Source organism: Equus przewalskii, chromosome X (genome assembly GCF_037783145.1).
Source record: "Equus przewalskii isolate Varuska chromosome X, EquPr2, whole genome shotgun sequence".
NCBI classification, from domain to species: Eukaryota; Metazoa; Chordata; class Mammalia; order Perissodactyla; family Equidae; genus Equus; species Equus przewalskii.
Window position 1 is genome coordinate 86,710,950 of NC_091863.1, and position 20,136 is coordinate 86,731,085.

At 51.2% G+C, this 20,136-nt stretch overlaps 1 protein-coding gene across 5 annotated transcripts in view; it reads right to left on the reverse strand.

Moving 5' to 3' along the window:
- TSC22D3 (TSC22 domain family member 3) overlaps nt 1-20,136 on the reverse strand; it is a 60,894-nt gene that overhangs the window by 7,617 nt on the left and 33,141 nt on the right. The window contains exon 1 of one of the 5 annotated variants that reach the window (XM_070603796.1): nt 795-980. The exons of the other annotated variants lie outside the window; for them this stretch is intronic. The gene's annotated coding sequence lies outside the window, so the exon portion shown is untranslated. Of the gene's footprint in view, nt 1-794; nt 981-20,136 lie in introns of those variants that run through there. 5 annotated transcript variants of the gene reach the window in all.

Consider the following 20,136-nt stretch of genomic DNA (forward strand, 5'->3'; position numbering starts at 1 on the left):
GAGTCACTGCGGCCACAGTGCCCAGCTGATGAGCCAGGTCCTTCATCGGCTCTCAGCTCTAGCCCTGTAGCCATGGGATTCTGCAATCAAACTGACACAGCTAACCCTCCCTCTCTCAGGGACAAACTTCTAGACAGAGGATGGCATAATGAGGACAGGGCCAACTCCTTCCATTTCAGGAGACCCTGGAAGCCAACTTCTTCCCTTTGAGCTGGAAGAAGTGTCTCAGCATTCCCACCGTTCTGTTCCACTTCAAAAGCCAGACTCTCTAGGACAAGAGCCCTTCCTACTTCCAGTTCCCACGGGACAGTGGGACGGAGACTGGGAAGTCTGGGCTGCAGAAGCCGTGGGCAGGATCTCAGCACGCTGATGAGGGGTGGGGAGCAGACTCAGGGTGGGTGCGGTAGGTTGGGGGCGGCGACGAGGGGGAACATCTCACTTCCCTTTTTGTCACACTTGAAGCATTGTGTGCCACGCAGCCCAAAGGAAACTATTTATAGGCAAGTCTTCCTTATTTTCTACAGGGAATGTTCCGCCCAAAGATTCGGCAATGTTGCCAGCAAAACACAGGGTCTTGTGTCAGAAGAAGCGGAAAAAGACACGATGCGAGAGGTGCAGGATAAGCCACAAAACAAACACTGGGTTAGGAGCTAGAAAAGGAAATCAAAAAGGATACTGAGCACTGAAGCGTTAGCACGCGGTTAATGGGATGGCTGAAAAGCAGCCCTCCCACCTACTCCTCCACTGTGGGCGGCCCCTTCCGGCTGCAGCTCGGTCTACTTCTAATTACTTACTTGTCCCTTTTTCTGAAGAGGCTGGGGGAATAAGGAGGCTGAAATGCCATCATTTAATTTGTCGTTGCTTCTCTCTTATCTTCTCTCTTCCCCTCTGGTTCCACTCTAGTGTGGAGGACTATAGACAGGAAGGCCGCTGCCACTTACAGCATTACTTTGGCTTCATGGAAAATCCCCAAAGTCCGGAAGGAGGAAAGCAAGAAGGAAAGAGAGTGATAGAGAAAGTGTCTTATCCTCTGTGGGTCATGTGAACTGCCCTGCATGGCCAAGGCCCACAACCTCGAATTTGAGGAGCAGGAAAACGGGGAGGAGGATGCCGACGCAGATGCAGAAGGCAACGGTGGGAGGGAGCCCAAGGAGAATCCTGGCGGAAATGGAAACTCTCTTGGAAAAGCAGTTCTAGCAACCGATTTGGGCCAAACTCTCGCACTGAATGATGGCAGGAGCAATGAATTGTGCCTTTCAGCTCCCTCCCGGACAGGGTCCCATGTGAGCTTCACAAACAATCTCTGAGTGACTCTACGGATGACAGGCAGAATCAAATCCCATTTTGACAAGGCATTCCATCCCACTCACCCTCATTCAGACAAGTCAAAAAGTGCTCTTGTCAAATCACCTTTGTCGCCCCAACTTTGGTGGTTAAGTATGGGAGGAGGCGGTTTGTCCTGGCATCTCAGCAAGACTGGAAGTGTTGGCAACATTATCCAGGAATGCAGTTTAGCTCAGTGGATCTTAAATTTCATGAACCTTGTGTCAATATTTATGCCCGTCTCTCTTCCCCTCATGCCTTGCAGCTGGGAAAATTTACCTCCATAATTTGTCTAAGCCCTCTTCTCATTTTCCGCCCTCCCCATTACCCATCTACATGTTTGAAATAGATATTCCTGAAAAAGAGATTGTAAAATTAACCTCAGTAGGGGCCAGCCCTGTGGCCGAGGGGTTAAGTTTGTACGCTCTGCTTCAGCGGCCCAGGGTTTTGCCAGCCCAGGGTTTCACCAGTTCAGATCCTGGGCGCAGACATGGCACCACTCACCAAGGCATGCTGAGGTAGCACCTCACATAGCAGAGACAGAAGGATCTACAACTAGAACATATAGCTATGTACCAGGGAGCTTTGGGGAAAAGAAGAAGAAAAATAAAAAGAAGATTGGCAACAGATGTTAGCTCAGGTGCCAGTCTTTAAAAAAAAATTAACCTTGGTAAATGGAATCACCTCCTCCTCCCCCTCCCCATACTAGTTGCCATTATCATTCAGTTCAATTCAACGCATCTCAATTAAACTCAACGTTGATTGAATGCCTATTCAAAGCCAAGGCACATTTCATGGAAATTTAAAAACAGACAGACAAACTGGTAGTACGAGTCAAAAACTGTGCTTCCTTCCTTCCTGGGCCTCTGGCAAATTCAGAAGTGTCCCTACTGGTTAGATCTCAGTGAAATGTTTGCTTCAGGAAAAAGCCTAGGGCTTGGGGTGCTCAGGAGGGTACCCTGGGGTCCGGGAAGGCCATACCACTGCCATCTCTAGGCATCACTTCATTCCTCAGAATTGAGTGCTTTGTTCCCCCACCCTGCCCTTTGGCCAGTGCCCATCTAAATGGGGAAAACACCGCAGCCATGAAGCTTGGAGTTTCTGTGGGACCTAAGGCTCCTCTGCCATCGTGGCTGACAGTGCCAGGGTCCCTCACTCCAATTCTCTTCCATAACCCCTGGGGTTTGTAAACCAAGGGAACAAGGCACATGTCTTTGCCCTCTGAGTTGCCAGTCCTTTCCTTCTGAGAACGGGGTCTATGTTTAGTGCGGGGGTCACTTCTGCCTGCCAACCTCTTGGCACTCCTTCTTTGGCCAGCTCCTTTTTGTCTTACCCTTTTTACATCTTGCCCTCCCAGACCAGTGAGCACCTTCAGGCAGGCAAACAGCCCCCCTCGTCATGGCCCACCTCCTGGGAATCCTGGCCCACTGCAGCCTTCTCAAGGGCTGAGTAAGAAAGCAGCAAGAAGATGGCCACTGTCCATGTTTGTCTGCACCAGCCCTCCACCAGCCTATCCAAGCCAGGGAGACACTGGCAGGGCCTCTCCCCATCCCTTCTGCTCTGTGGAGCAGACCCAAGAGCTGAAATTCCAAGCCATTTTTCCTGGCAGTTGCCAGGGTTACTTTGAGTGGTATGTGAAGGACTTGGGACTATTGGCAAGGCTTGGAAGACAAGAACCAAGATCTTGTTGGGGATGCAGAGCCAGCAGACAAGGGGCCTGTGAAGAGGCCAGGGGCTCCGAGGTGGAGCACCTGGCTGCACTGTGGGCCCCGCTATAGAAAGGGTGACCTCTGAAGTGGTACATGTTCCCTGGGGAACAAAACAACGGTAATAATGCTGGCCTTTTCAGGCGCTTGGGCTCCTGGGCCGTGATGGGTAAGGATTATGAGCCTCCCCAGGCCCTCACACAGTACACTCGAGGCCCTCGCTTACCTCACAGCCGAGCTATTCACCATAGGCTCATGTGAGGTAGCCCGTTGATCCTCTGTTGTGGGACTCTATGACTTGTGAAGAGGGGCTCTGCAGATCGTAAAGGGCCTCTGGCTCTCCACCCATCCCCCCCACCTCAGGCTTCCTGGATGGAAAGAAGGCAGCCCAGCTGGGATGGGGGCAGTGGTGGGAGGGGGCAGGGGCCACACTACTCCCAGGACAGAAAGAAAGGAGAGAAACAAGGCAAGCTCCTCCCTGGGCAGCCCCCCCACCCCCCACCCCCAACCACAGGAACAGCGCTAGGGAACTCAAAGGAGTGCTGGGAGGGGTTAAGGAAGGCCTCCCAGCCCAGCCCGATTTGAGAATTGCTGACAAGGAATACATACACCTTATCAGGAAGAAAGAGAAGCACGGAAGCACACACACATTTATGCAAATACTGTCTCAGCGTTTCATGAAGTCTAATTCACAGAGATAGGGAGGCAGAGGGCACTATTCTCTTTCTCTCTCTCTCGGCTGTTGCCAGCTTCCCCGTGACCACAAAGGGTAGGAAGGCCACAGGACACAGAAAGATGGCAAGGCAAGACTCTCTAGACTAGGTCAGAGTGCCAAAAGCCAAGGCCACTGCTCTCTCTGACGTCCAGAGCTGGCTGTGTGCTGTGCAGGGGTCATAGGTGACAGGATCTTGGGGGAAGCATGGAGTGGCAGTCAGGTGGCTACAGAGGGAATCAGCCTGCAGCCTCACACTGTACACCAGGTCCACAGTTTTCAAAGATGTCAATCACACATGAAAATGAAATAGAAATATAAACAAGCACTATTTGTGTACAATCAATCATATGAACGCCTAAGAAATGATTCCCACAGGCTCCGCATGAGGACAGTTCCAACTAGAGCCAGTCTTGGCGTAGATGCCGTATGTGACTGGCTACCTGAAGGGCACTGAGAAAACAGTTCCTCTCAGTCCAAGTTGTGTGCCCAACCCGACTACTGCAGTGCCTAGAAACGTCATCATCCCAGTCATACCTTTGGGTTCTAACGATCACTCCTGGAGTTCTTTACACTTTCAGGAATTAGGAAAGATTTTTTTCCAATGCAAAAAGTCCTGGGAAAGTGCCAAATTCTGCCACTATCGGTTACGAGTACTTTGGTATGAACTACATTTTCGTATTACTTTCAAGAGAGTAGTCAGTGGCTGGCCAGCGTTGGAACACAACTGGATACACAGCAGGTAAATCGTCATGGTGGGCTGAGGGATAGAAATGGGTCCAGATGAGGTTCTTAAGATCAGGATTGCCAGGGGGAGCTTGTGGAGAATACAGATGTCCTGGGCTCGAGCCCTGGAAAATCCAGTGGAATAGGTCTGTTCCTCAGGAAGGGTATTTCAAGTGATGGGATGCAGCTCTTCTGGCCCCAGCCCATGGATCTGCTTTTGGGAACCACTGACCTAAAGGTGAGAGCCAATACAGGGTCTATCTAAAGAGCCCTTGTAGTGCCAGGGTCACCAAGACCCGCTCGTATGACACACTCTGATGGGGTTCAGCATATTCTGGCCTGCTGACTGTTCAGCCACCTCTCTTCCTCTCACTCCTGAAAGCTAGATCAGAACGTGAATGACAGCTGCTGTTAGAAGGATAACCCGAACCTGCTCTGATTTATGAATCAATCTGTGGCAAAGTTTGCCTCTCTGTTTTGACGAACAGATTGCTTCTAAGACACGTCACAGCTGTCGGTGGGAGCTCTTGGCCTGGGAGGTTGGGGCCTTGATGTGGAGGGCAGGCATCCCAGGGTGGGAAGGGAGGAGAACCTTGGAGAGGGAGAAAATGGGGAGGGGCTATTTTTTCTCCATCAGCACAGTTTGGTCAATTAACCAGTGCTACCTCCCTTCTACAGAAGCCAGCTCTCCTCCAGCCCTGTGGCGGTCACTGCCCGGTCAAACGTGGGTCCATTTCGAGGTTGGCTGGAGGAGTGTGACTCATTCCCCTCTCAGGAGCCTGCTGGGGCTGACTACAAAGACTTGCCAGGATCTCTGCAAACATGCCCATCCCCGCCCTCATCCAAGCCTTGCGCACTCCCCTGCCCCTAACATTCTCACCACATCCCCATTGCTTGTGAGCCCCTCCCTGGCAAGGAGGCTGCCCCAGAGGCTGACCGGCTGACCGGCTCCCCTCTCCCAAGAGGAATTCACTGCTCTCTGTGGTACACATCCGGCCTGTGTTTTCGTATTTTATTTTATTTTTATGTTTAATTTACACTGCCTGCTAGGTTTGGGGCTTAAATAAACAAAGGCTATGTTTCCCCCAAGGCCTGGACTTCCTGGTTGCCTGTCAGCAACAGAGTGGCCCTTTTAACCTTTTCTCTTGCTCCTTGAAACAGGCAGTGTTGGAGGTGGGGTGGGAAGAGAAAGCTATTTTGGGTCAAAAGCCTGGAAACTCTTAGTGCCAGCCTAAAATACCACCCCCAACCCTTCTTGACAACGTGAATGTTAAGTTCTGAAGCCACCTTACCAACTACAGATTTCTTTTAAAGGCCAGAGCAAGACTGTAAGGGTAAAGCACAAAAATGGAAAATTCAAAGTATTTGCATTGATTTTTTGAAAAGCCTACGTACCGACAAGACAGAGGGGCCCAGGTCTTTGCAGGCGGAGCTGCCTTAAAGGCCTATAGACTGAGCAGAGCACGGTGGGCCTGCCTGGGAAAGGCCTCCTGCCAAAGCTCGTACACCTTAAAAAATAAGAGGAACACTGGCCCCTATGTCCTGGGATAGAGCTCTGACAGCAAAGTAACAAATCCTGGTCAACAGTTCTGACATCCTGTTATTTGCTAAAACTAATAATACCATGGAGTTTGTTGACAGAGTTGCAGAAGAGCTAAAGTAAATATGGAAACTGAGGAATGGCCAAGTATAGACAGTTGCTAGCTCAGCAGTGGAGAAGAAGGGAGTTTCACAGATACTCGTTGGACATCTTGGGGCACTCGGGCCTGAGCACGGTTGGGAGATAATCCAGAAGCATCTGTCATGTCACCGGGCGATTTCTCTCCAACAATAGGCTGCTGCAATAATGGGCCTGGCCCACGGAGCTGGTCTTGAGCCCTCAGACAGAAAGTAATGGTAAGAAGAGCAGAGAGGGACTACCCTAGTGCATATGCCAGGGGAGGTGCTCCCTGAGAAATGCAGCTCTTGCACCCATTCTAAGTGAACTTGGTCAAGTGGGAAGACAATATGTCAGAAGGCCAGAGTTCTTTTTCCACTTTAGCCACTAGCCAGATGGGGGACTGCTTAAAAGGCTTCTAAATCCCCTATGCTTCCAGCTCCTCATTCATGAAATGGGATTGATGCTTCCCTCCCCAACATATACACCACACAAGTATATATATTTATGGCCATCCTATAGTCTGGAAAGAGAGATATTATTATATTTTTTTGCAGACTGATGATGTCCTTGACAACAATATATATATATATATATATATATATATATATATATATTTGCCTATGTTCCCAGACTTGGTGGACATCCTGTAGGCAGCATAGCCAGGTTCCTTGGAGAGTAAGAAGGGCCACATGAATGCGATACATGCTCCATGATGAGTAAGGGCCCTGGGCCCCAGACACTGCTGGCCAAATGGCTCGCCAAATGAGCAGCCCTATCAATGATGTTTCAAAGTCTAGAGCTTCTAACTTTCTGTCCAGTTCCAATTTTTGTTTCCATGGTTTCACAAGTTATTGATACTGCTTATGGGGAGGGGATAGTTTGAAGGATCAATGTTAAAGTGGACTCAGCATTTAAATTTAGTCTCTTGAAAGTCTTAACAATCCTTCCTTGTACATAGGACTTGTAACTTGCGTAATGTTTTGGCCTTGAGGTCCTCTCCAGTGGCACAAGCAGTGAGTAATCAGCAGGACCTCTAGTCGTTCAAGCAGGACCGAAGGCACAGTCAGATAAGACCATGACCAGGAGTGGGCAGTGCACAAGGTCTCAAGTGAGCATTGATTGGCTTCCTAGACTAGAATGCAAGCTCTGCAAGGGCAGGGGCTGATCTGAGTCACCACTGAACCCCCAGGGTCTGGATCAGTGCCTGGCACACAGTCTCAAGGTGGTAAATATGTGCTTAATAAGTAAATAAAAGGTTTGGGTAAGTGTTCGAACTTTGCTAATCGCCCCAGTGGGAAGAACTATAGGGAAATTCACAAATTTGCCTTCTGTTAACATTTTAACTTGGAACAATCATTGTCTGAGAGCAACTCTGCAGTTAAAAACACGACGGACCGGTGAAAATCAAACATACTTGGGAAACCCAACCCAAACACAATTTAATTGAGTAAGTGGCCACTAATGGCCTGGAACCAAGGACCAGCCTCTTCAATAAAAGGGATAATTCACTCATGTGTGTGCTCCTGGTTCTCCACTAATGCTGGGACTTTGGGCAGTTTCCATCTTTAGCTGGAGGGGCTGGGTCAGTTGGGAACAAGGCACCCACAGGGAGCAGTGGAGGGTGATGAAGCCTGGGAGTAGGGCAGCCAAGTCTCAGCTGGCAGCAACATCAAAGAGGGATTTGGGGCTAGTAGGCCTGATTCTGAGCGAGTGACAGCCATATAACTGGAACCAAGGGGGGGGGGGCAAAAAGCCCGTCCTGACTAAAAATATCCTGATGCTTGCCAAAATAAAGGAAATTCTCACCATTAATGTCACCCTTGGGTTTGAAGTCTTGAGGATCCTTGTTAAAATGAAGAGTCTTTCTCAGAAAGGGAACTGTTTAGTTTTACTCAGAGAAGGAACATGATGACCTGCCCAGCGTGGTCCGAATTGTGGGGGGCTTCTGGGAGAAGTGACCTGGGCTGACTAATTAGAGACTGGTAGGGTGCTGCCTCACAATGGGTTCTGGCTAAGTGGTGGCCTTGGGCTTTCAGGGGACAGGCAAATATGCCCAAATATTCCTGGACTCACTGTCAAGAAAGCAAACTGCATGAGTGGGCAGCTCAAAGAGTAGTAGAGTTTATGACCAAGGAGATTGTTTTCTCCTGCTCTTCTCGGTAAACACAAGCAAACTGTTTTGAAGACCCTGTGAGGAGCAACGATATGTCCAAACCTTATTGGGGACATTTATCATCAGTGCTCTCTGTCCACGGGCATCTCATTTGCTTGCTCATCAAAGCATCTTCCCTAGACATATCCTCCTCAAGTTCCACTTACTCATTTATAAGTTGGCAGAGGTGAGAAATTGACCTCCTGGAAGGCTCCGTGACTGATAGGAGGTTGACGTGTTCTTCCCCGGGGTAATTTCTTTCTACCAAGAGACTCCTGCTAACTCAAAGGAATGAGCCTGGGGGTGGGGGGGGGGGAGGCGGGGAGGAAATGCCAGGCAGAAGGGCAGGTTGCTGGGGGAGCTTTCTTTGGCCATTTTCCGCCACTCTCTGTTGGCAGGTTCCTTCTCTGCCTGTGCACCAGGCGGCCCTGGCGGCAGACAGAATCTTCACACCAGAGCTGGACAGGGCAGCCCTTGCCCCTCAGCATCCCTCCTTCTTGCCCTCGTAAAATTCTGGCAAAACCTCATCCCTGGAGCCCCACTCTGGCTTGACCAGGTGAAGGCCAACTGCCTGACACCAGACAGAGCTGGGCTGATGGAGGGAGGCAGGGGAGTAGGGCTGGGCAGCCCCCCAACACCCCCGGGGTCCTGTCGTGAGGCGCTGACAGCTGGGAGAGGACCTGAAACCAGTTAGCCTGGGGCTCCCAGCCAGCAGTGTATTTTCATCTTGTTTTGACTGGGACTGTCCTCCCCTGTGTAAACAGTCCATGTCAGGGGGAAGAAAATGTAGAACAGCTTAAAATAGGTGGGTGGAATGCATCCCACCCATGAATCACCAGCACAGGGAATGCCCTGCAGGTGGGCCTTGCTTTAAGCAAACCTGACATATGAAAACCTCAATTTCACAACAGGGCAGGGATGGACAGCTGTTAGGTCTTCACCTATCACTGGGAGAACTCAGAGCCACGTCTGGTCCAAATAACATCGGCAGCTCCCACATAGTAATTGCTTAGCGGGCACTGTGCTAAAAGCGTTATATACGTTAGCCTTTTGAACCTTGTCAAGAGTTGGACAGTTGAAAGTAGGAGATGGGTATCATATTATCATTAGGCCCATTTTGCAGATGAGGAAACTGAAGCTCCGAGAGATTAAGTGACTTGTCTACGGTCACCCAGCTACTAAGCGGCAAAGGCCAGATGTGAACCCCTGGTGTGTAATTCTAACGCTCTGGGCTGTCTCTAGCTGGGCATTTTGCTTCGTTTTGAGGAGATTTCCATGCAGGGCTGCATTCTAGGCACGAATGTCCCTTCCCACTGAAGCCCCTTTGTCACAGCTGCAGGGGAAATGGAAACAGGCTCTTATCAGGGTCAGGGTGGGGAAGCCCTCCGGTGGGGGCTGGTTCTTTCCATTGACTAAAGGCTTTCTGTTCCAATTCCCTGGAAGAGGGGAGCGCCCCTGCGTGCCAGCATGGGATGGATCTACACTTCAGTTCAGGGGCTGGCAGACTGTTGAAGGACAACTGCTTGATCAGGCTCAGGGAAGGTTTCTCGGCAATCACTACTAAGTACAAACGACTCAGACACCAGGCTGGGGAAGGGACAAAAGACTCAGTATAATCCAGTATAAGGAAAGACCGAATGTAAACATGTATTTTGAAACAAAATGTCACCAACCACGCTGTTGGTGCAAGGTTGGCCCCCAGGCTAAACAGTGAAGCAGGAGTCTGTCTTCAGAACCTTCCTGCTTCCTTTTCAGGTACCTTCCTCTTGCTTGTCCCCTCAGGCGACCTGTGCCCTCCTGCTGCCTGGCGTTTCATGGGGCCCCTCACTCCCGTCGGGGGAGGGGGGTGCCCTGACATCCGTAGCAATGCCCCCTTTACGGGAGACTCCCAGTCTCCCTCCCCCAAATCAAACGTACCTAGCCTTTGGGTCAATCCTAAAGGACAAACCGGAGAAGTGTGTTTGCATAAATGGCAGGTAATGGCTTAAAAGGTTCTCCTCCAGCAGATCACAGGGGCTTTACCCCACAGATTTCAGTCAGTGGTCTCATTTTAGGCATGGGTGGGGAGTGGGGGTGGGGAGAGAACAAGCTGGAGAGGGCAAAAGTGGGAGGGGGAGATTGCTCCTCAGTGATCTTCAAATCTTGCCAGGTAGGCCACCTGCACCTCTGACTATAGGTGAGCCTGGCTCTACACAGAGGGATGAATCGTACTCCCTTATACTTGTGCTATATTCTTTCCAGAATGTGCTGCAAAGACCACTGGCATAGTAGTCAGGAGACCTAGGTGCTGGCCTGCTTTTGCCCCTGGCTACCAGAACAATCTTGGAAAAGTCCTGTAACTACTCCGAGCCCCAGTTTCCTTAAATGTAAAATGAAAGGATCAGGGGTGCAAATTTATGTTTATCTGGGTGCTTAATTGATGAGTGATACCTCTTTTTAGAATAGGAGCTCCATGACACTATATACCAAGGGCCTGTAACAGTGTCTGGCACACAGTATGTGCTTTAAAAATGGAATAACTGACTGACTGAATGAATGAATGGTGAAAGTAACTTCTATGCTTGTTCTCAGTTCTCATAGCCCCAAGCCTTGATCCCCCATGCAGCTATTTACAGCCGTGCCTCTGAGTGGAGAGGCCCAGGCCAAAGGTTGGGTGAGGCCTTCAGGCCCTTGCCCTTAGGACCATCGGGTGCAGGGGCAGCCTGCACTGTGGAGGGGCAGCCTCTGGGACCAAAGGCTGCAGGCAAGAGCTTCCATGAGGCCCAGGAGGCTTGCAGGATGCTGGATGGGGGGTGGTGAGGGTTGTAGGAAGGGCAGGGCCGGTCAGGAGGAGTCAGGAGAGTAACTTTTACACAGTTTTCTGTAAAACGGGAAGCCAAGATAACAGACCTGATGGATGTCTGGGCTGAGGTAGGAAAAGTGCCGGAGTTGCATGGTGACTCAAGGTCAGGAGCTGGAATGGGGCCCAGAGCTCTCAAGCCTCAGTTCACCCCCTTGGGACTGGCCCTTGGCTCCAGGCCAGCTCCCTGAATAGCTCCCCCACCCCCACCCACCCCTCCACAATTCCAGCTTCTTCGGCCAACCTGCTTCCTTGTACAGCGGCTGCCTCCCCCCCCCCCCGACTCCCCCACGGCTACATGGAAGTCCTCCCCCCACCTCCCTCCAAGAATTCTGGTGCAGTCACCCATTAGAGCTCTCCCAGGCCCGCTGCTGGGCAGACTTGCCCCCTTCTCCGTGTAGCCCATTCGCCTTAGGCAAAAGGGAAAAGTTTGCCAGCACTGCCTGCCTCCCCTCCCCTCCCTTCCCCTCCCAACACATCCCCTGCCCTCCCCTCCCCTGCCCCACTCCATGGCCAGGGCCCTCTCCTAGGAACACTGAGGTACTGAGATCTTCTCCCATGCCCCAACTCTTTCCTCCAGCACCCTTTCACGTTTTAACAGGGGCCACAGTTTCAATCCAAAAGAATGAATCTTTAAGAGTGAAATTTCAGGTATTAGTGAACAGAGAGACAGATTTGGTTGCCTCCATACTCTGGATGCTCATTAGGCCAATTCTGGCCTTTGCTGCCCTGGGAGTCAGGAGACCAAAGTTCTGGTCCCATCTTTTCCATTAAAACTGTCTGTGTGACTTTGGGCAAGTCACTTAATCTCTCTGAGCCTCAGTTTCTTCACCTGTCAAATGGGAGTAATTACCCCATGCCCACCTTGGCAGGCTGTTAGGAAAATTAAAGGAGACCGTGTGTGTGTGTGTGTGTGTGTGGCAGAGAGAGAGCGAGCGAGCGCGAGAGACAGCGACAGACAGACAGACAGACAGACAGATGGACAGGAGGTGCTTTCTAAAGGGCAAGGTCCTGGACATATATCAGAGATTATTATGTCTCCCCTCTGCTGGCTTGATGGACTCATTCAGGTTATGTGGTAGAGCCCTCTTAATTTTTTTAAGATTGGTCCTGAGCTAACATCTGTTGCCAATCATTTTTTTTTCTTCTTCTCCCCAAAGCCCCCCAGTACATAGTTGTATATTTTAGTTGCAGGTCCTTCGGGCTCTGCTGTGTAGGACGCCGCATCAGCACAGCTTGATGAGCAGTGCTAGGTCCATGCCGAGGATCTGAACTGGCGAAACCCTGGGCTACTAAAGCGGAGTGTGCGAACTTAACCACTTAACCACAGGACTGGCCCAGATGGAGCCCTCTTTACAAAAAACGCCAGTATGCCTTGGGCCTGCCCCTTTCCTCTCTCCCATCCGCTGTCTCTCCTCCAGGGCTTGGCCCTTAGCCAGATTTAGTCTCTTGTGCACCTCCGCTCAGCTTTAAGAACATGTCCTGCCACCACCACCCCCGTCCCCCCTCCCAACCCCATCCTGTTGCCCTCGGGCCTTCCCTCACCATGCAAGGGCCTTTTACCACTCTGTCTCCGTCTCTGCCCAGGGCCATCGGTGTGCCAAATGACCCCGCTCTCCCAGTCCTGACTTCAGTCCGTTCCTATCAAAGATTTTAAGAGGAAGGACTAAGGGAGGGCGGTAATGACTGAACTTGACAATTTGCTACACAGGCTGAACACAATGCAGAATACCCAGCATGCGCTCAAGAAACACACCACTGTTTGGTGACATATGCTGGGGGAGATTTGGGGGAGGAGCCTGCTTTGGGGCCCCTGAAAACATGCCAGATAGGCAATTGCCTGCTCCACCTCTAGATTGCCAGGCCGTGCCCGCCTGCTCTTTCCACCCATTTTCCCCTTTACCTCTCAACCCAGAGAATGGGCTGGGCTCTTTCAACTCTAGGACCTGCATGCTAGAATGAGATTTCAGGCTTCCCTGGCCTAGTGCCACCGAGTTTCTCTGGTGACCTCACCTTTCCCCCAGGGACGAGAGGCTGGGAGCAGTTTGGGGCACCCTCTGAATTTCCCAGCTTAAGCAATCAGCTCCCTCTGAAGGGCTGCACCCAAGAGTCCCTTCACCTGAGGAAACTTGGGTTTCCCTTCCCAGAATTAGGGGCCCCTGAGCATTTTCTAGGGGCTGGAAAATGACACCCACCACAGCTCAGCTCGGATCTAATAGCTCTGCTCCTATACTAGGCGATGGCAGTGCCCCTGGCTGGAATGTCTGTTGGTTTGGCAAATACTGGGGAGAGAGTTTCTCCCAAATTGTGGGGGCAAACCCCTTACTTTCATCTGAATGCTCCTTCAGGGCCTTCATTTCAACCCTCCTCTTCCCAAAGGAGGAAATTAGTAGCAAAAGGTGACCTTTCTAAGCCTTGCCAGGGAACTGGTGACAGGGTGGCAATTCATGGCCTCATTTTGTTGGCCCCTGCCACCTGTCTCCCTCCCTCCGCCTGCTTCTGGGGCCCCATGTTGGCAGGCAGGTCAAGAGGAGGTGGGACTCTCTGGAGAAGCCACCTGGGAAAGCTGGTCCTATAATGGAGGTGACAAAGGTGGTCTCAGAGACCCAAAGTTCAGCAGCTGAAGCAGTCACAAGATTCTGTACCAGGCACTGTGCCAAGTGCTTTTTGTGCATTATTTCATGTATTCCTCTCAACAACCCTATGTAAAAAAAATTTTTTTTTGTAGAGGCTAGATGAGGAAATAGAAGCTCAGGGATGTTGTGACCAGCTCAAGGTCATACAGCTAGAGCTGGGATTTGAGGACCTAGTTGAGTCTAGAACACACACTCCTCATCTTTCCCCAGCCCTTACTGCCCCTGCCCCTGCCCCAAGCATAGGCCCTGCAGCTGAAGGGCCCAACAGGCACCCTCCAGCATGGTTCAGCCTCCCAAGGTCCAGGGAGCCTCAGTTACCTGGAATTGGTTTTTCTTCACTCTATTTTTTTCTCTAAGAGGCCAAGAATTCCAATCAGGGATTTGTTTAAGAGCATCCAACATATGGAGCAGGGTTTACACAAGAGTACTGGGCTCTGAATCAGGAGAGAGACCAACTTCCGCTCCTGGCCCTGCCGTGAAATCGTCGTGTGACCCTAGGCAAGTTGAATTCCCGTGCAGGGCCTCGGTTTCCACACCTGCCCAGACTCTATGTCCGTTCGTGGGCAGGGATCAGTGATGTCTGTAATCCAAGGGTATCAAACACTCAGTGATGGGCCCTTGACTCCCTTCTCCGTGGGAGAAGGCCTGCCAATTTGAAAGTGTTCCAGCTCCCCCCCCTCCACTCGGGCCTTACCCTTTGGTGAGTCTGCTGTAGCACTTCCACCACCCTCAGCATCTGGTCCGGGCCCCACTTAAGACCTCCACGTCAGGAGGTGGCTCCTCCCCAGAAGGCCCTTCAACCAAGTCCTCTCTCACGGAACACGCATCAGTGCCCCTTCCAATCACTCCCTTGAGATGATGACCTTGCCTTGCCTTTTCTTCCTCCTTCTCCTTCCTCTCCTTTCCCCTCAGCCCACTATTGCTCTGGGATTGCCATCTTTCTTTTCCTTTGGCAAATCTGTCTGACCCACACAAGCTGGCATCCTCCTTGAACATACAATTCTCCCCTTTGGCCTACTTAGCATCTTCTGGCCTCTTTTTGTTGTGTTTTGTGTTCCCATATCTTCTGAGAGATGGAAGGAACCTTGAAGATCAACCACTTCAATTCTCTCCTTTTATGGGTGAGGAAACTGAAATTTGGATAGAGCAAACGACTTGTCCAAGGTCACACAGCCAGGCAGGGGCAGAGCCAATACTCCATCCAGGTCTGTCTGGTTCTGGGGCTACTGCTCCTTTACTCTGCTCCCTTGCCCTTTAGGTAAGGTCTTTAGGTAGCCCACCAGCTGCCATTGCTTTCTCCTTTTCCAAATGCCACCTACTGTCCATGTCACACCACTGGGCATTAATTCTATTCCCTAATTGTTTCTCATGTGTATATCTAGGTTTCCCAACAAGAAAGTAATTTGGGGGGCAGGGAGCTAACCCATTTATCCCATTCGAATGAAGTACAAAGAGGGGAAGTGACCTGCCTAAGGTCATACAGCTCATTAGTGGTAGAATTGGGAAGAGGATCTAGGCCTTGGAGTCTCCACTGGGAGCACCTCTCTTGCTCTCCTGTTTTCCCCCTTCTGGACTGTACTGGACTGTTTCGTTCTTGCTCCTTCGTTTCTTCTTTATATTCTTCTCCTTCCTAACTTCAGCATTGTTTACAAACCTGGATTTTCGAGCTGGAAGGGACCTCAGGTATCATTTAGTTCCATCTATATCATTTAACATATGAGAAAACTGAGACCAGGAGAGGGGAGGTCATTTGCTTGAAATCAGACAGCTAATTAGTGACCCAGTTGGGATGCAAGCCCAAGTCACCAACTCCTAGTTCAGTGCTCTTTCAGCCACCCTTTTCCTGTCTGAGATTTATGCCTAGAGTCCTTCTTGCTTGAAAATGCCCTCTTCCCTGACCTCCAGGTCCAGCAAGGTCTGAGAGCGCTTGGGCCTGGCGTCATACAGAGTCCCTGGGGAAAGGTGGAAGGAGCAGAGAGGCCTGTAACCACCCCCACCCTCCCACATCCCACCCCTGGAGGCCCCAGCCTGGCCTTGCCGGGAGTGGTAACTATCAAGTGTGTGTTGAGATAAAGCCATAGCCTCTTGGATTCTCGGTTCATGGCCTAGACAGTGGCGTCAAAGCCCCAGCCGGCTGCGAAACGAGGTCAGTTCACTGTCCTCCCAATGGAAAAATCTTGTAAAATCAATAGCACTTATAATGTCAACAGACCCGGAGACCTTTCCTCTGTTTGTTTTTTCCTCCTGGGCTGCTCTTTCTCACCCACCCTGCTGTGAAGGCATAGACAACACGGGAATCTGGCAAGCGAAGCTGCAAAGGCCAGACCACAGCTCCCAGAGCCCCTGAACCAAAGGGGGAGAGGGGGCATGCTGAGGCATGAGTGACTTGTGAAGACCCCAGCCAAGGCCCTCCTGGCTCCCTCAGGCAATGTTAATGAGATCCAAGGTCCTCCCTGGCAATTAGCACCTAGTTGGGAATAACCAGAAGCTGCCCAGAGCTCCAGTGGAGATTCTGGAAGCTCAGTCCTACCTCAGCTTGCCACACTGGGACTTCACTAAGGAAGAGAACAACTAGAAAGCCAATTAGACAACACCATGGGGCTTTCCTGCACTGAAAAGTGTCTGAGGCCTGCAGACTAGAGTAGATGTTGGCCCTTTTCCCAGACATCCTTCTCCTGCCCCCAGTGGGTGCAGCCTCCCTTCCCGCCATGCACACAGAGGGTGGCTGCCCCCATGTTGTTATTTGCATGGTCACAAACGAGCTTCTTCCTCCTTTCCTCAAACTAGTCCTACCGCAGAGCCTGAAATTTCCAGCATCAAATGTAGTCTTTTATATGAAAATGTGAATTTATTCCAGCCTGGATTCATTTGACAAATATTTATTGAATACCTACTCTGTGTCAGGCACTGGTAGCTTTTATCAATTGTGTTTTGTGCTACTGAAGACTACTGTACCTCATGAGTCCTCACTGAGCATGTAGGGCCAGATGAAATCGCAGATTTGCTGCTACCAGGCAGAGGAAGCTCGGAGAGGAGATATGAAGGTAGGTTTGGAGAATAAGCATGTGTCACGGTGTGGCTCTCTGGAGACTGGAGATATTGAGGCCTGGGCACCTAGGGTAGTGAGCTGGGAGACACCTCTTCCATACAAACTCTTAGGACCAGGGACAAACATCACACCCCAGAGAAGGCGTTCTAGGTGGCCGCAAGAGGCAGAAGTGAGGACAATCACAGAGCCTTCCACAGCTAAGGGACAACTGGGCCTTCTGCCCTCAGTCCTCACGGCAGGGATCCTTGCCTGTTGGCCTCCCAAGCAAGGCAAAGGACAGGACATTCTGGAAGAAGCAGTTCTCTCTTTTCTGATACGTCTCCTAGGCACCTGAGTTTGGGTCCTTTGCTGGCCAAGATGTATCTAAGGTATTTAATGGCATCTAGGGATCTCTTCAGTGGAAAGATGTTCTGGTTAAACACCACCCCCCCACCTCCCAAATGCAGGAACTAGATTTTGTAGCTCATCTTCTCCTAGGCAAGGTCTTGGCCCTGTGCCTGCTCCCCCAACCCTGCCCTCTGGGTGATCTTGCTCAAGGACGCCAAGGGAGTTGGTGGCAGGGGCTGGGAGCAGAGCCCAGGTTTCCTGGATCCTGGCCTGGCACTCCTGCCACCAGACCCTGCTGCCTCGCCCTCTCCTCTCTTGCCCTTTGTGCTCTGTCTGCACCCTCTGGAGGCGCGTGCCCCACACCCACTAGCTTTCACTGGGCGAGATGTTTCTGTCCAACACCAGTCAGCACTTCAGCCATATGGGACATAGGGAGTCTGGCTGTCTGCTGCCCATGGGGCCAGACCCAGATAGGGAGAGGAAGGGCAGGCCACTTTGCTGGTCTGAGACCTGAAAAGCTGGCTCCCTAAGGAAGTCATTTTTTTTTTTTTTAACCAGGGCCCTAAGTGCGGCCCCTAAGCTTGGCATCCCAAAGCTAGGTCCAGGTCACTGTGGGGCCCCTACTCCCAGGCTTGTTGCTATGACACATGGTTCTACAAGTGCTGAGCGGCATTGTCAGGGCCGGATGCAAACAGCACGCAGCAGGGTCTAGCTGTGAGCCAGTTGGCCAGCTGACATTTCAGGGTCCAAAGAGCTTGTGTGTACTGGACAAGCTGTTTATTGTGGTCTTGGCACTGCCCGACCCTTCAGACAGCAACAAATGCTCCCAAACTGGGAAAGAAGAGGAAATAAGGAATCAGCCGTAGCCAAAGAAGACCTGGAATCTCTTCCCTCACACCATTTGCTCCCTGCAGCTGACGTGCTGCTGGTGCCAACCATCGGAAGTGCCCCTGTGAGGGAACTGGAGGGGGCAAGCCCCACAAACCTCCATTCGTGAAGACCTAGATCACAAGTCATGAACATGCCCACATCAGCATCCTTCTGACTGCCCAGCTCTCAGAGGCCGCTGCTGATGGAAGGTCAAGCAGTCAGTATTTGGCTTAGGAATGAGAAATCTTGATGGCACAAAGTTTAAATGTGCAGAGGAACTGGTACCCCAAGGCTGCAGGCTCTAGACACACACACACGCACACACATCCTCAGGGAGACGGTCATCAACAGGCCATGATGGAAATGGTCCTTTCGAATCCTGCTCTGGATCTTTCAGATACACTCAGGGTTGAGAAAATGTGGCAAGAACATGTGTATTAGAGCACAGAGTGGGGTGGACAGGACAAAGAAGACCTCAAATGAGGGAAGCCAGGAAGCCAGAGTCCAGAGAAGTTGTGGGGAAGGTGGAGCTTCCCAGAAGACATTTGGCCCCATCCATGCTGAGAAGCCAGTCTAGTCTGGCCTATGGCTTGAGGGGAAGCCCTGCTTGGGACGGACAGAATCAGGGATATGGGGTTGAACTCTGCCTCAGGCTCTTGACTTCCACACCTTGTTCAACCCAGGATTGTGGCTGCCAGGGCTGGACAAATGGAACTGCCCTGTGTCTTCTGAGTGTCCTGGTCAGGGCCTCCAGGTTGTCTATGGTTTAGCACAGAGTCACTTCTATCAGCCCAGCTGTGTGCGAAAGACAGTCTCAATCCACACACATACACACACACACACACACCACACACGACAGTAACAGTGAACACCAGCAGTTAACATTCGTTGAGTGGCTACTTTGCACCAAACGCAGTTCAAACCACTTCATATCCAGTATATCTATTACCTCAATTAACCCTCCTGTAGGATTGATATTATTTGTATCATTCTCAGTTTACAGCTGGGGAATCTGATGCTCAGACAGGCGAAATAACTTACTCAAAGTCCCACCAGGTAAGGTGAGTGGATGAATAGGGATTCATATCGAGGTCTGTCTGGCTCCAAAGCCTGTGCTCAGTACACCACGTGGTCCTTGTGACTAAGTGTACGAATGTGCCCATTTGTACAAAAAGTCTCAGGGAAAGAAGGAAGAGAAGGGTAAGAGGGAAGATCCAGGAGCGTAGCCTTGGAAGAAGAACCACAATGATGGGAGAGATGGTGGGCGATGGTGTGAAAGAGGGAGGATGGGCAGCAGAATGCCCACCAGATGTCAGAAGCTAAGACTATCTAAGTTTGCAGCCTCATTCCTCTTGGTATCCCCCATACCCCCAGCATGGTGTCTGCCATCACACTGGAACTCACCCAGTATAACTGCTAAAGAAAAAATAAGCTAACGTGGCAACCTTGGTGAATACACAGAGACCAAGTTGCTGCCTCCTACTTGGGAAGACCCAAGCTTTAAAGTGATTACTCCCAAGGCCAGGCCACCAGACATTACTTAAGCTCCTAGCACCTGGCAGGAGAACCCAACAGGGCCCCTGGCCTTGAGACATGGCCAGGCTGGCAGGGTAGATGTTAGATTTTCCTTGAGCCATCCCCAGAGGTCAACTGGGGTGAGAGGTGCAGGCTGTGCACAGTCAGGGAACAGAATGAAGCCTCTAGGCTTCCCCAGGGACAGGGCTGCTGCCTTCAGCTCCGCTCACAGCGCTAGGCAGCCCCACTGGCATCTTTCTCTACTGGGCTGCTTCTACAAATACAGCTTGGAGCAGCCTTTCAGGGCTGTGCTGGCCACTTTAGCTGGCAAACTAGGAGCCTGAAATGGGTGAGGGCTGGGAGAAAGGGTGAAGCCACAGGAAGTTACCCTTGCCCTTTCTCTCTCCTTACAGTCTGCCAGTGGGCCCCCCTTAGGAAGGAGAGAACATCCTTCTTCAGAGATCTCCCCCACCAGCACATCGTTTCCTCCCTTCCTGGGAAGCCCAAGGCTTAGAGAAATGAATCCAAGTAATTAACTAATTAATGAATATGGATGGCAAAGTTGCTGAGCTTGCTGGAAAACACCCTGTTGCCGCCAACACACACAGCCCAGCCAGGCAC